Genomic DNA, 14,843 nt, shown 5'->3' with positions numbered 1-14,843 from the left:
GCCTTGTCTATAGGAACATTATGAGAGCTCTGGCTTTTGAAGCATTTTGAAAACGCTCCAAAAAGGTAAAAATAAATGCTTTGAAAAAGTTTTTTTATAGCAGTGATGACTTCAGGATTCATTTTATATGAATAATTTCAAAATTCATTTTATGTGTGGATAACTTAAAGATCCACTGTTTTTTAAAATTATATACATAGACAACTAAATGAATTATACATACACATAGACAAGAAAATAGAAATAAGAAATTAAATGCAGAATAAATAAGTAAATAAAAAATAAATATTTAAATGTAGATATTTTCAGGATAAATATTATGTTACATGGATAACTTTAAGATTCACTTTAAGTTTTGTGGATATCTTTAGAATTCACTCTATATTATGTGTGGATAATTTTTGGATCTGTAGTTTTTAAAATTTAAAGTTGTGCCTCATTTCTGGATGTGACATATAATACACAATTTTAATTGAAAGAAGAAAATAGCTGAATAAATAAATTCAATAAATAAATAACAAGTAAATATGTTATAGAGATAGGCTTATTTTCAAGATAGTATGCCTCCATCTATATTAGAGATGTTCATAGGCATGAGCATAAATTTTTAATGCACTAATATAATAAATGAGAGTAAACTTGAGAAAAAAAAAATACAAACACATCTAGTGATGGTAGAAGAAAAATAATCGTGCTGATAATGTGTTATGAAATAGAGATTGAGAGTAGAAGAGAAAAGAGAATATTATACTGAGAAAATAAGAGAATAGGGAGTTTTTTTATTTTAATGTATCGAATATAACTGAGGTGCTTTCTATTTATTGGTACAAATATATCAATTAAAATGAAAATAATAATAACTGAAAGATATTATAGTAACTGAAAGATATTGAAAAATCTAAGATAGTGGACATCATATAATATCCTAATATTCATAACAGATGATAAGTTATTCTTTAATTCTATTTATAAGTTACTTTTAACATGTTTTATTATATCTAAAAAAACTCAAAACTTATTAATTTTGTCATAATTAATCACTATTATGTTTGATTATTATTCAATATTTGTATTTCTATTATTTATTTTAAAAGAACAGTGTGATCATTATTTTTTATTTTTATACATTGTACCATTAGATTGTTCAAATAATTTTTTTACATTGACAAAAGACATTGCATATAAAGTTTTGATATAAATGAAAGGAAAAAATGATGAAACGCGAATAAGAAAAGCAATCACATCACATAGACAACATTACCCTGGTGTTGTTAATTTTGTAACTGCAGGGTAACACTTGGGTCTTCAAAGAAAATTAGAGCCTCAATTATTGAATCATCATAATTAATCAATATTGTCAATAATTAATTATTTACTACTAAAGAAGCTTTTGGGGCTGAATAAAGCTCCTTAAAATAAAAATAAAAAAGTAAACATTTTTGATTGAGTCAAAACTCAAAAGAGGTTCGCATGTAAAGGCAAATTTTCTTTCTTTGTTTCGTGCAAATTTCTCAACGCCTTCCTTATTTTTGGTGGCCTCTAATTAATATAAATAAGAAAAGTCTGAACAAGAAACCATTGTTGACTTGGGGTCAAAAAATTTGTGACAAAAACTTTTCATTATTTCGTGGGAATTTCTGGGAAATTTCAGTTTACTTTGAACATTAAATTTCCACCACTAGTTTAGTTGATGGTTACCGTTTTCAATTAAATGATGAAAAAAAAAATTTCATACCTTCTAAATTATCATATTGAACTAGTAATTACTTGCCTAAAATGTCTCATGTAATTTTCTCTTACCGAATTTAAAAAAGCAAATAACAATAACATATATGATGTGCACCGAATCAACTTTATTTTTAATTATGACCAACTAATCTTAAACCAGTTTAATTTTTATTAATCCAGTCTTTTATGTTAGTTTTGTTCTTTTATTTTTTTTAATTTTTGAGTCTATTTTTTATTGGAATATCTTCAAAATGAAGAAATGTCTTTTTAAAAAGTCATGTCCTTATAAATTAAGAAATTTTTATGAAAGGTTATGTAGAGATTTATAGTTACAAAGGTCATGTTCATCTAAATTCTAAAGGTATTTTTGGAGGATTATGAAACAAAAAAGTGTTACTTGGTAAAAAAAAAATGTGTTTCAAAAAAACTTCATATATTAAAATGATGTTTTTTTCATAGAAAGTTATTATAAATAACCTTTGCTTAATATTAATTATTAAACTATATTGGTATGTTCACGCATTAACATAAGGTTGTTAATAAATCAATATAAGTATAGTTATGAACCAACTTTCGAGGAGATTTTTATCATTTAAAAGGTATCACTTCAATGCATCACCTCGCTATTTATAAATACCACTCACCATCACTCATTTTGAATATCTAGTAACATCCATCTTTGAAAACTCATTCTTTGAGTGCATCCAAGATAAAATTAAATTATCACTTTGAAAAAACTATTGTTTTCTAGGCTTGAATTTTAGTAATACAAACCATATTCAAGGATCTTCATTTGCCTCCTAATAAAAATTCGCTATCAACCTAACTTATATTCGAAGATTAGAATAGGTTGGGGTGAAAATTTAAAAGAAAGTGCTGCCAGCACAACTTGAAGGCATCATGCATCTCTGCTTCTTTTATTCTTCAGAGAGCCATTCCCATGACCTTTTTTTAATCTAAATAATGATATTTTCATTAATCTACATTTTCATTAATATTTTGTCATCCATGTCAATAGATTTAAGTGTTACCTTCTTATTGAGCAATAAGGACTAACCGATAACATAGATAAATTTAACAGACCATATAAATAAAAATTAAACTTTAAAAAAGTAAATTGGTAAGTGAGATGAGAAAAATAAAATTTCTTCCTTATTTTAAAAGAAAAATATAGAGCTTAGTTTCAAACCTATTGGTCAGTTTCAAACCCACTGGTCAGTTAACAATAACAATAAACTAAATGCTTTTCAACAGACCAACTTTATATTCTTATTGTGTTTAATTTATATTTAATATTTATATTTTTCTTTTCATGACAACATGATCATTATATTTTTATTTCCACTTTCATTGTTTATCTTTAGAATTTTTAAAATAAATTAAAACTTTCACATTGACAAAAGTATTGTCGGTGAGTATAAAGAGGGAACCATGCCGACAATAAAACCTATCTCCCCAAAATATTAAAATTAATAGATAGATACCTTTTGACTAAATTATTCGATTATTCTCGCACCCAAGAAAAAGTGAATTAAATATTTAAAAATTTTTAAATAGACTTTTTTCTAATCAAAAGAATGCAAACACAGAAAGCTAGTAAAAAGCTGAAGAGTTTAGAAATATGAGAAGAAAAATAAGCTACAAGATATTTATCCTAGTTCAGTTTATTCACTTGATCTACGTTTAATTCTTAAAATAACCTTTGAAATTTTCCACTTAAACATAATTTTCAATGGATACTTGCAATTATAGAATAACTCTCAAGATTATATCAATCTTAATTCAATTACAACACTTGCTACACCAGTAATATGTTACAAAACACTTAGAAAAATCTCTTTAAAAGATTTCAACTCAAGAAAAATAATAAGCTTTTTCACAAAATGACTCTCCAAAAGAGTAGATATGATATAATGAAAGCTTACAAATTTATGAGAGTACTACTAGAAAAATGCATTTTACATTTTTAATTAATGTCAGTTTTGAAAATAACCCATGTAAAAAAAGACGGTGACAGTGATGTAATTTTATGGACATGTTTTAATGTTAGTCACTATAATAACTTACGTTAAAACTATAAACCATGTCGGTTTTAAAAACCACCATTGCATGCTTTTTCTAAAAAAAAAAGTTAACTAAAACTTCTCACATCAGTTTTTATATGAATCGACTTGAAAAGTGGAATTCACTTCGGTTTTCCAAAAACTGATGTGGAATCCCACATTTGATCACCGTCAAAGCTTGCCGCATGCCATTTGGCGCTCTCCGTTGCTCACTGTTGCCGTTGCAACACCCACCACTGTTACTATTACGCTTGTAGTGATCATAAATTTTAAATTAAATTAAATTAATTTTTCTTTCAATTATTATTTTATTTAAATTAATTTTATAACAAGTGAAGAGTAGTAGTTCAGAAGAACATATGCTAGTAATTTTTTGAAAGTTTAAAATTCAAATTTTACTGAACAAAAATTTAATTTTATTTTATTTTAAATTATAAAATTTTTTATAGTCCTTTCTCATAATTTTTTCATGTGTCATTTCTTATAGTTTTTTCTATTTTTCTTTTCGTTTCGAATTTTTTTCAGTTTTAGCTTATCTTCTTCCTTCCCTTTACTGACATAAGCTCCTTTAATTCTTCACCGTAGGTCTGCGTTTCTGGTCTTCGCTATTGACTTCCCTCTCGCCACCGTTGGCCGTCCGCCACCCTTCTCCCCGTCAGCGTCAATCTGCCTTGGTGAAGTGGAGTTGCTGGGTTTTCTGTTCTTGCTCGCCCCTCCTTCGCTTTCTGCTCTTCTCTTGCTTCACCTTTGGAATGTATGGTCTGTGAGTGTGAGCTTCAATTTCTTTTCCTTCCGAGCTGCTGGAAGTCGCATGGGTATGTGTAGTAAGCCTATTCTTTTCGTCATCTGACCGATAGATGCATTATTTTTTCTCTTTGAGCTACTGTCGCTATTGAAGGAGGGTGCTGGAATTTTGTTTTAATTATTTCAGCCCAGGGCAAAGACAGGGAGGGACCAGCAGGGGTTACGGCTCTCCCTAATTTTTTATTTTTTTTAATAAAATATAGAAGTTATATATTTTTAATTTCTTAAGTTGGCATATTATAAAAGTTTTAAAATATTAGATGAAATTCTTATTTCAATTATATAGTAGTCTTTTATGCATGTATAATCCAACTGTTATAATAACTTGAATATATAGTTATCATAGGATCTATTTATTTTTAACAAAATAATATTACATTTCTCTAAAAGTATTGATATTATTTAATTTTACTTTCATTTTATATTTGAAAAAAAAATATGAGAATTATTACTAACAAATTTATAAAACACTGCAACAAAAATCTCAAGATATATTAAATGAAAAACATATCAATTGAAAGAATTAAATAGTAAATTTAATAAGCAAGTAATATGGTTTTTTTTTTACATTGAACAGAACTTTAGATCACAATGATGCATTTAAATTATTCAATACTTATGGAAACAATTAAATATTCTTCAATTTAATGATAGTTTATATTGAGAAAGGTTTTTTAAAAATTTTATATAAATATGATAATTAATTATTCACATATCATGAAGAATCAATGAGAAAACTTTAAAAATAAATATATTTATTTATTTTTGTTGTGTGTGTGTGTAGAATTGAATATAAATATATAGGTTAAAAATATTATGTTATGTTAGTGATATATATATATATATATTTCGATTATCATATATGCTTTGTCATTTCGGTCACTCTAACAAAATTTTCTAGCTCTGCCCCTATTTTAGTTGGTTGTTAGTAAAGGAAGAAGCTTGTTGAATGAGTATTAGAATTTTTAGTTGAAATTATTCGTTGTAGTTTCTCTCTAATGATGTGATTTAAATGGTTGATTGGGATTAAATTTGAGATATTTTGAGTCTTTAATGATGCTTGGGTAGTGTAGGTAAGTTTGATTTTCGAAATTAATAATGATGAGAAGTTGGAATGGATATATGTAAATTAGTTTTATAGTAAGCAAATGTGAATGCTGCCAAGGTGTTTATTTAAATGCTTATGAGATAAGTAATGTGTTAATCAATTGACATAATTTAATTTGGAATTTATTAATGGAGAAGGAAGAAATTATATTTTAGGATAACAGTTTATGTTTATATTGAGAAAACTTGAAAAAATTACATTTGAACTTGAAAGTGTGGTTATTTATTTTATATCAAAGTGCTTGTTTCTTATCTTAATTTGAAATGTTCATAGAATGCTTGTTGAAATGTTCAAGAAAGGATTTAGAGTTGGATTGAGAAAAGTACTAGAGTCCTATTGGTTGCTTATTGTGAATGAGACTTTGATACACTCAAATGTTAGTAAAATGCATGATAAAAAATTTGACAAAATGTAAATTGTTTAATTTCCATATTATTAGTTTTAATGGAATATGTGTAAGTGGTGGCTTCAGCCATTAAATTGGCATCTTAGGGTACTTGAGGGAGTAATGTTAAATAATGGTTACGGTGTTTCATTAAGCTTTAAAAAGGTATAAAAGGAACAAAAAAAAAAGTGTCTTCTATTATTCTAGTTGGGTTATTGTTTAGTTTAATAATGTAATAAGGAAATTGTTGGTTGAATATGTATAGTTGTGATGTTATTTGAAATTAATTTAAATGTTGCTCATTGTTTGAAGAATTAATTGACAACGATATTGGAGGAGGTAGATGACTTATTAAGGTAAAAAGAATTTTATTAATTGTTGATGATTAAGATATTAAAACACTTGCTTATTTATATAAGAAAAGAATGAATAAGTGATTTTTGAATTGTGATTGATTTTTAGGAAAATTAATGACACCCTTGAAATTAAATGAGAAACTGAAGTGAAGTAGGTTTTAGAATTATTGAAAAACTCTTAGGTGAATGGGTAATGTCTCAAATAATTTCTTGCAAAGTGTTTGTAAAAATTTTTTTATTTAATTTTTATATTATTCCTTTATAAGTTGTATAAATGTTTATGTTAATTCTAATTTTTATGATTTATGCAATTCCTATTACCTCACTCTTTAAATTGGTTTATTATAAAATCTGCTTTATTTTCATTAAGAATTATGTTATTGTTAACGAATATTTGAATCAAGTACATTATTAACTAATTATTTATTCTAAGTATTTCTGTTATTTAAATTTTATACCGCATATGTATTGATTAACACTGTGATTTCATGCATGAAGAAGAATTGAAAAGAAAGTTTGATAGCTAAATATTATATTTTGAAAGAAATGATTTTTACTAAATGTTTTTAACTCCATGCATGCTTAATTTAATAAAGGGGACTAAGTTCAAAATACTGTATGCTAACAACAGTTTGTTAGTCCTTAACACACCATGGTATACCTAACTAGCAGGGTGCATTGAAGGTGTTAACCTTGTGTGCCGACCAATGTACGTGGAATGGGGGATGTAGTTCCATAGATATAATTCACACCTGTTATTTATGAGTTTTATGCTTGCGACTATTTTTCGTGGCTTTTGGCACACTAAATATGTTACTTACTTTCGTAGACTGTGCACCCACGCTTATTAATCGTTCTAATGAAGCACCACTAAAAGTGAATTTTTTGAAAACTTATTATTTTTAAATTTATTCTATTAAATAAACTGTCATTTAATCGTATATGATTTTATAGTGTAAATTTCTCCTAGATTGGTTTTAAAATTTTATTTTTTTATATTAGTTATTCACAAACATTTTTTATTATATCATTATTTGTATTTATTTTATATATTTTTGTGAGTTGTATGATTCTTGAGAACCTATAAAACTTCAAAATTATTGATTTATTTCATGGTTATATTGTTGAGCAACTTTGTCATTTATTGTTAGTTAAAATATGGGTTTTAATATTTCATTGATTGGTTGTAAACTAAATTTTATTCATTATTACTTTTACATGTTTTATCTATAATTTTTATTGGGATGCTACTCACCAAAAAAATTTCTTTAGTCTCATATATTAAAATTGATCCTATACCTCCTGCTAATCATTGAGGGACACAATTTTTTTTTGGAACTATGAAAGCATGTGTTAGTCATTTTGATGTAAATAATTTTATATTATGAAATATTAACTTAATGCTCCACGCACACCATAGTTAGGTTTTAGTCTTATTTTATTATTATGAAATTTACTAGTGTGGAGCTACTCTCCTTTTTGGTTTGATTAACAAGTTTTGTTATTATAAAAATTTTGAGATGTTTTAATTATAGAGGAGAATCTATCAAAATTTCTATAAAATGATTAAAATTTTATGAATTTTAAGTTTAGATGTAAATTATACAGTTAGTTTGAATAAATTTTTTGATTAATTAAAGCTTATAAAATGTGAGTCTATTTTATATTCTATTCCCATCATACCCTTAGTATTGGGGTGTAACAATGTCTATTGCTATAGTAACAAATGCAAGACTCTGAGTCAGTGGGGGCAAAAATTATATAAAATGTAAAAATAATTAAAGAAGATAAAAATTTAATATATAAAATAAGTATTTATATATCTTAAAAGTTTTTTTTACATGACTTCATATTTTAAAATTGTTAAATGATCCGCTCGTTGTCAAAAGGAGAAATTTGAATTTTATTTCTCATCTTAGACTCTGTTATCTAGCAAAAGATCTTTTCATCTTCTTGCCTTTTTGTGAAATATAAAAGATTCAAATATTTTTAAACTCAAAATACATTTTAATTTGAGTTTGGCGGGTACAAAATTCCAAGGACAATGAGGATAGATTTTTAAAACTCTTACATTCTTTTTGTAATTTTCCCTACATTGAGGGGGGCACTTGTCCACCCTCAATTGCACGTACATTGTGGGTTTTATGAGTTGTGGAGGTGGGTCTTTCTCTCTCACTCATCTTCTTTGTTCCTTCCCTATTCCTCCAATTGTGAGTGAATCTTTTTCTTCAGAGTTTTCAACTGTGATCCCTCAACATTATAAGTGATGATTTCTAAAGTTCTTCTTCCATTGTTGGTTTTCGTGGGTGTTTTGAATTCCGTTGCCATTTTCATTGAAAAATCAAATTAATAGTATAGACAAACTTAAAAGATTAAAATTTTTATTATTCTAAAATAAAATGTGGAGCTTATTTCCCTACCTATACAATGTCATGCGACCAACTTTATATTATGTTTATTGTGTTTAATTTATATTTAAATTTTTCTATTTTTCTTAACATAACAACGTGATCATTATATTTCTTGTTTTCATTTTCATTTTATATCTTTAAATTTTTTTAAATTAAATTAAAATTTTCACATTGACAAAAATATTTTTGGTGAAAATAAAAAGTAAATTTTGTTGCCAGTAAAAATTATCTCCCCACAAATATTAAAACCAATAGATAGAGATATCCTATAATTAAATATAAAATGAAGTTAGAGTAATTAATTTTTTTACCTATTTTAATTTATTTATTTATTGTTATTTGAATTTCTAAACAAAAATTTTTAAAGAAAGATATAACTGGAAAGTTACAATTTTTTTTTTTTACAATTTCAATGTTATAGCTAACATTTCTTAATAAGAGTAAAGTTTGTTAACTTCATCTTATATTTAGGATCAAAGTAGCAGTTTATAGTGAAAATATGTTTTTTTGGTCTCTACAATTTCATTCAATTTTGAATTAGGTCTACGAAGTTTATTTTATTTTAATTAAACCCTTATAGTTTAATCAATTAATCTTTTTAATCCCTCAAAGTTAAAATCCTTAATTTTTCCCTTTAAAAAAATTAAGAATTTTATATTTTTATTAAATGATTATATGACTTTAGAATTAATTACTTAATTTTTATAACTCAAAATTCATTTAATTAGGTTGCCTTTTAAATAATTATATACATATATATATATATATATAATTTTCATAAAAATTTAATAAAATATAAAATTATTAAATCAAATTGTATTTTTTGGTCCCTCTTAGAAGGCACAATCTAGAAATATTTTTTAGTTCTTAACATAAGACATATCATAGGGTATTAATTAAATTTTTTATTATTATTCATATTTAAAATCATTAACTATGAGAGAGAATACAATGTAAATTTAATTTTTTTATTTAAATAATAATAAATTTAAAATTTTATTATATTTTTATACATAATTAATAATTTAACTACTTCTCTTTAAATAAAAACTGAATGGGGTAAATAAAAGGTGACGAAAATGAACAGTGGATAAGAAATGAGCCGAATCACATGTGCAAGTACAACTTTACTCTTCTGTCATTAATTTTGTAACTCTAGGATAAAACCTTGGTTTTCCCATAAAGTTACAGCCCTGCTTATTCAATTGTAATAATTAATTAATATTCTCAATAGTTAATTACATGCTCTCCTCGTTTTATTTATATGGTAAAAAGAGAGTAATTATTTTGATCATATTTATAAAAAATAGAGTAATTGTTTTGGCTCTTTTTATAAAAGAGATAATCTTTATTTTAGTCTTATTTATAGAATATTTTAATGATTATTGTGTCATTTTTAACTTTTTTTTCCTATTAAATATCATAAATATCATTAAATGTTAGAGTATTTTATTTTTAAAATATATATTTAATAGGAGTAAAGTTGAAAACTTATTCAATTTTTAAATAGAGTCAATGATATTAAATATTTTTCTTGATTCAAATGAAAATATTCAATGTCAAGAAAAATTGGATTGGTTATTAAACTAGTCAAGGTATTGGCTCATGATTCAATGGTTAGACCTTGATTTGAATTGTGGTTCAAACATTCTTGAATAAATTAATACATTTTAAATAATACATGCTCAAAATAAAAAGAAATAGGTATAGATAATGATAAAAATAAATTTTTTGATATAAAACAAAATAATATAAAATAAAAGGGTAATATCTATCTATATTCTATCATTTTAATCCAAAATATGTACACTTATTTTATAATGTATACATATATACATTATACATACATAATTTATAACTTTAATACACACACATATTTTATGCCTATTTCTTACATATTTATTCATTTTTTCATTTATCATTGCTCGTTAGATAGCCGGTAATTTGGACCAAGCCCGACAGGCTAATTCGAACCCATCCAAAAAATTTAGGCTCGAGCCCAAAAAAATAATAATTTTTTATTGTTCGGGCCTATTCAGGCGGCCCGAATAGGCCCAAGATGTAATACCCTCAAAAATACAAACCGATTTTTCACAAATTATTAAAACCATTATCATGGTAGAAAATTTTCTTACCATGATACATCCAAGATATAACACAAGTCTTAAAATATTCAAAAAGGCAATTAAAACTATGAGGAACAGACATAATCCTCATGGCATGATATTCAAATCAGATCACACATCAAGAGAGACAGACATAATCTTCTTGGTCATATAAATACTTTTAATAAAAAGGATTAGAATTTACATGCTTTACAAAAAAGATATGTCCTAAGTTGGCACAAGATACATTGTATAATCCAAAATAAGAGGCAACGTAAAAGATGATGTCTCATACACCATAGTTACACCTCTGGTGCTTTCTCGGCTGGAATCGCTCCTATAAAAATATTAACCACGGAGAATGAGACTTAAAAGTCTCAGTAACTAAAAATTAATATATAATGATACATGCGGTTGTAACTAATCATGCGATTGCTAAGTTGGCATATAAAATATTTAACCGAACAATATTTTCAAACAAATTGAACAAGTATTTAATTTGCATGACTGCACCTTATATTCTCCTTTTGTCATGCTCGGACGCCAAATCACCTGGCTAAAGGTGAGTTGGACCAAGCGACACACCACTCATTGGGTCCAATGAGGGCTTACCACGTGGTAATAATTAACCGAACAGAAATTTCCATTAACACCATACATTAAAATATCCTGACAAGTCATGCATTATTCAAATATTCAAACAGAAATATATCCAAATAATAATATCTCATCATGATAAACAAAAATAAATTTTTTTAACTCACTTGGCAATAGTTTCAAACAAGTATATACAGTATTTATTTTCAAAAATTCATAATTTTTCCAAACAATAAAGCAACACATAACCATTTACAAACACACCCATCACAACACATTAATAATGGTTACCTTGTGTCATGAATAACAAGTTCCCCTTTATAACTACTTTTTCACCATTATCTTTGTCAATATAATCTACATAATTATTTCACAATACTATATATTAATTTTACATTAAAATTAATAAATAACTCTAAATTAAAGAGTTAGAAAGTCTTAGATTTAAAATCTATATTGACACTAATTTAAGATTTATGCCTCATTTAACTTCCCAAATTCTTTTCTAAAATTTTCATACCTTAATAAATCATATTTAAGCCTCAAATCACCTTTCTATAACCTCAAAAATACCTATTCATACTTAAATAAATATTTAATAATCAGAGGTTCATCCCTACATCTCAGATTCCACATAAATTCAACCATATAGATCTAAATTTTAACTCAAAAATTCTTAAACATGAGTTTTAACTTCAAGAAAATATTCTATAATATTTATTATATCCCTAAGAGTTTTGACTTATATTTTTAATCCATCATATCATCAGATTAACTATCCTATAGAAAAATCCTAATCAGAATATTTATTCTATCCTACAAAATAATCATATCACTAGAAAACTAATATTATTTAGAAAATAACTATAAAATTAATTTTTTAATTAAATAAATTTTTAAATGCTAATCTAAACAGGAAAGTTAGAACATACCTGAAGAAAAAGAAAATAATCCCTCCTTGCGAGAAAACGCTGAGCAATATGAGAGGAAGGGAGAAAAATAATATAAAAATGAGATTGTGGGTCCCAAAATTATATTAAAAAAATTATAAGTTTGAATTTAATTATTCAAACTTTTGGGTCATTACTTGCAATTTTCACAAATTGCACCTTGGGCCCGTAGTTGCAATTTTCACAAATTATATAAACTTTTCTTTTTTTTTCCTTCTGCTCCTCCTTGCCTGTGCCTCCTCCTTTTATATGTAAGGAGGCACCTCACCTTCCCACATCTAATCGATGTGGGACTTCAACAGTGCCTCTCTCTGTTTTTTTTTACTTCAACCATTTTTTTTACTTTTTTTTAAACTCTCACACACACATAATTTTTTTATTTTAAATCTTAAAATTATATCTTAACAAAATATTTCTTATATAATTTTAAACCTAAATTTTTAATTCATAATTAAATTTCTAACCATATTATTATTTCTAAATAATCTCAAATAATATAAATTCCTATTATTATCATTTTTTTAAAATCAGGATGTTACACAAGAAAATTCGGGCCAAGCCCGATCGGATTCAGGCTTGGCCCGAATACCTGAATAGAAAAAAATAATTTTTTTTAAAAAAATAATATAATAAATATTAATTATTTTTAAAGTTTTATATCATTTTATTCTAAAATACCATATATTTGAGTATATTACTATAGTTATTTTAAAAAAAATAAAAATAAAAATATTTTCTTATTTTATTATTTTTAATTAAATAAAATATCTCAAAATAATAATTAAAATATATTTTAATATTAATTTTTATATTTCAATTTTTTTCAAAATAAAAGTTGAGTCATATACACCATTTTCTTGTCCAAAAAATTATATTTTATATTTTTTATAAAATAAAATAATTAATTTTAAATTAAAAATAATTTTAAAAATAAATTTTGGGTACGTATGAATTCCTGACTCTACTACTAAACAAATATAATAAATAAAATAATATTTTTAAATAATTATTTAATTATCATCCATGCCAAACTTGATTAAAAATTTAAAATGAACTAAAGTAAATACCCTTTGTATATACTATATAGAGCTTAAACAATATAAAAGGTTAAGGAAAAAAATTTAAAAAAATAGTGTTTTATCCATAATTAAATAATTTTTTATATAATATAATGATGGTTATTTTTCTTATATTCTTAAAAATAAAAAGTACAGTTTATCTGATAGTTATTAAAAACTTTAAGTTAATCAGGGAAATAATTTTATATTAGTAGTTTAACTGTAGTTGAATTGAGATTAACTTGATTATAATTAAAATAATATAATTCAATTAAAATTTATAAATATTTTTTATAACCATGATAATGGTAATATTTAAATAAATAAGACATTAATTTATAAATAAAGAAAATATTCATAAATAAATTGCATGTAATATAACAAAATAATAACAGAACTACTTAAGTACTTAACTACAAAGTTAATAAGTTATTATTTTTTTATTCCTTTCAAGTTAAAATAATATTTCATACTTAATAAAATATTTAAAAATTAAAATTGATTAAAAAATGAAGAAAAAATATTTTTTAAAAAACTTTCGAGTATTTGGGCTGGCCCGAATAAGCCCGAAGATGTTAGGGTCGGGTTTGACTATATGAACTTTTTAGAATGAGTAGGATTCTTTAAGCTCGGCACGAATTAAGCTCGGCCTGAATAAACCTGTCTCGCCAAAATTATCGGCTTTAGATACAAACACGTATAAGCTATAGTTTATAAATTTGAATTAAAACTTTTTTAAAAAATAAAAAAGTAACAAAGTAACAGAATTGGTTCTGGTTCTATGATGTAGCTGGACTGAACTTGGGATTGATTTTCATTTCAACCAACCGAACCGATTAGTCCAATCCGGTGCTAATAACAGTAAAAATATTAAAATTAAAAATAATTTATAAATAAAATCAAAAGTGTAATAAACTAATAATTAAGAAACCTGGGGCCAAACAAAGCTCCTTGGTATAAAATAAAAAAAGAGATATATTTTTTTTTATTTGGACGTGAGAAACCAATGATGAATAAACAGTCTTGGTACAAAAGCACTTTCACATTGCATCTTCGTGGAAAAGTACTTCAGACAATAAACCGTGTCTGAAAACTTAAAAAAGTACATTTGATTGAGTCAAAAAGAGCTCGCAAACGACACATTTATTATTTGGTAGAAATTTCTTCTTACCTTCTTCCTTTGTTGGTAAAGGAAATTTTTAATTAATTTAAACCATACTTTTTTTTTTCAATTTGGACGTAAAGAGTTCGCGTGATGTGAAATAAAAAAGTAAAATT

General features: G+C 25.2%; 1 protein-coding gene across 1 annotated transcript in view; it reads left to right on the top strand.

Annotated features, from left to right (window-relative positions):
* LOC129287862 (TMV resistance protein N-like) overlaps nucleotides 1-14,843 on the top strand; it is a 51,356-nt gene that overhangs the window by 28,405 nt on the left and 8,108 nt on the right. The gene's annotated exons all lie outside the window — the stretch shown is intronic.

The sequence above is a fragment of the Prosopis cineraria genome, unplaced genomic scaffold (assembly GCF_029017545.1).
Source record: "Prosopis cineraria cultivar Desert tree isolate PC_DT_omini unplaced genomic scaffold, ASM2901754v1 PC12, whole genome shotgun sequence".
Lineage (NCBI taxonomy): Eukaryota > Viridiplantae > Streptophyta > Magnoliopsida > Fabales > Fabaceae > Prosopis > Prosopis cineraria.
Note: the sequence above shows the minus strand (reverse complement) of the source record. Positions and strands in the feature narration are given on the sequence as shown.